Genomic DNA, 2,791 nt, shown 5'->3' with positions numbered 1-2,791 from the left:
TATTAAAAGGAAAGTAAAGAGACAGAAATAATTTTAACAGGTTTTATTGAACACGTACTGTATGTAAGACATTAGTAGAGATTAAATGTTTAGTGAAAGCAGCATGCTGCTTTTTTTCCCCTGCCTTCTGGTATGGCTCAATAGTAGTCACCTTAATCGGTCACCCCAGTAAGCAGATACGGGGTTCTGTGTTAGCTTTTGCTTATGGTAACAAAAACTTGATATAACTTGTAAAGAAAAGCAGTTGATTTTAGCACCTACTCTAATGGGTTCTAGCCTACGACGAACGTTTCCTGCAGCTTTTTCATCTGTGTGAAGTCATACATCATGGTGGAGATGTATAGTGAAGGAAAACCCTTCACCTCTTGGGCAGAAAGGGAAAACTGATGTGAGGAGGAAGGGTTGGATGTCTGTTTCAAGTGCAAACGTCCACGAGTGGAAGAAGAACTGCTAGGTCTTCTTGCTAATGTTTATAAGTAACCATTACTTCCCCCATACCTCCAAGCTGGGGAATTTAGCACAATGATACAAATTACATAAGGCTGCAACGATCTCAATATGGTTTGTGTCTAGTTGTTCCCCTAAAGCCTCATGTAAGTTATGGGGCAGACGCAGCTGGAGCAGCAACGAGGGGCGGGGCCAGAGGACCGGGGCAGGGCCCGAGGGGTTGAGATCAGAGAGGTGTGAACCGTTAAAGTGGCTAGCCTGTACTTTCTGAGAGACGTGGAGGGGGTCATTCTGGACACGGCAGCGCCCCATCCTCTCCTCCAGTGTCTTGAAACTTCCGTAATTGTGAGCTAAATAAACCTTTCCTTCCCTCATTTTGACTGTTGGATATTTGTTCTAGAAACAAGAGAAGAGTAGCTAAGACACTCAGTAAAAGTCGTGTTACACTTTTCACTTTGTTATGTCAGGCTTTGCCAAGAGACTTGAGTATTCCATTGTTGCCTTTGTGGTCTTCAACATTCGGAGCTGGCTTTGTTTCTACAATCATACTAGTTTCTTTAGGAAGGTACCATGAGCACTTCACAGAGTTACCATCTTATAACTTTTGGAGGGTTCCCCTTGAGGGTAGGAATTTCACAGGAGCACAAGACAATTCAATAAGCACATGACGTTGTCTTGCTGGCATAGATTGGCAGCGGGAAGGGTGGCATAATTATATACCCCCAAGAAGCATCTTGGTTGAAGACATGGCAGCCTGTTCTTCTTTCTTGTAGTAGTTTGAATGTTCTTTGCTATGTATGTATACACAGGGAAACTTTAAAAAGGTCAGAGAGAAAGGTATACATTGAAATGGAAATACGTCTATATTTCTTAGCATGCACTTAGAGTGGTAAATTTTGAGAGCTACAATGAAGGATTTCACACTAATAATCTCTAAAGAAAGCTTTTCTTTTTTCCCCTATGGCAAAGGAAAGCAGTCAAGATTTCCTTGTTCAATATCTTGAAATAGACTCATTTTTTGACCCAACTGTATGTTCCTTAAAGCTGGTGGAATATTGCTTGATTTGTCAAGCAATCAATTGTAGTATGTTGATTGGACCATGTGGAGCAGAACTTTTTAGAGTCCTTATGCTGGGAGAGGGACTATTCAGAGGCTCTATGACTTTCTTTTTGCTTTTGTCACTTCTTATACCTGAATGTCCTGATTGTTTGTTCACAGAGGAATAAATCTCCTCTCCCTCTTGATCTAATAGACTATGGAAGATATAACTAGGATTTAAAAGTTTTGGCAAAATAAAAACATCTCCAACTCCAGTTTATCTATAGAAACTAATAGCAAAGAAAAAAGAAACAAGGGAAAAACAAAACAAGAAATTATCATAGTTTGAGCAATACTATCTCAGCCACAATGCCAAATAATTGTAACTCAGGTCTTCATGTTTTCAACTTCTCCATCAAAGTTTTGTCAATTTCTAGGAGAGTGAGCTCAGAAAGATTAAGCAAATTAATCAGTAGCAAATTGGAACTCAACATGACATAATTGCTTCCCATTTTCTGCTGAGTCATTCTATGAATGTATAACCTATTCCAAACCTCGTATTTTACCCACACAAAAGTACTCAGCCTATAGACAAGACAACAAGGCCACCCCATTGATGTAGTGAATAAAAGTGGCTTGATGATTGAATTCCTTGCTCCTCAACAAGAGGTTCTTCTGTTCTGGACATATATTCATGGAGTGGTTAAGCCCTCTAGAGACATCTTCTGGTGCTGACTTCTAGGTGTCTTTCTCATGGCTGTTTGCCAGAGCCAATCTATCAGAATCCTAAAGGAAGCCAAGAATTTTTGTACACTCAACAGTCTTTCCACAAGTCTTTACTTTCCACAAGTTCTTTATCAGTAAGAGTCCTGGCACTAAGGAGAACCCCTGCAGATGGTACGAGTGAAAAGATTTTAATGAAGGCTCTCCTTAATGATATGTGGGCATTGGTTACACATGAAAAATCTAGAAATGGAGCTGTGTCTATGGTTATGAGGAGCAGGAAGCAATTATACTCTTTAGGTAGAAGGAATTGGAAGAAACACTGCTTTTATCAGAGCCAAGGTATAACCCTAGAGGAACAGGGAACCTGGAAGGGGTGCTGGTTGTGGAAGAATGTAGCTACTGCTGGAGAAGCAGGCTTGAAGTACTGCTGGGGTAGGGAAGAAACACAGCTTCTCTCTCTTGCCTTCCAACATCATCCTCATGGTGCTTCTCTTTGGCTGAAAACACCTGGAAACCATTTAACAAGAATTGCGGGGCAGAGGAATCTACAACACAGAGCACAGGATGGGGCACGCAAGG

Source organism: Octodon degus, unplaced genomic scaffold (assembly GCF_000260255.1).
Source record: "Octodon degus isolate 3935 unplaced genomic scaffold, OctDeg1.0 scaffold00033, whole genome shotgun sequence".
In the NCBI taxonomy this organism is placed as follows: domain Eukaryota; kingdom Metazoa; phylum Chordata; class Mammalia; order Rodentia; family Octodontidae; genus Octodon; species Octodon degus.
The sequence above is the reverse complement of the archived record's forward strand: the minus strand, read 5'-3'. Positions refer to the sequence as shown.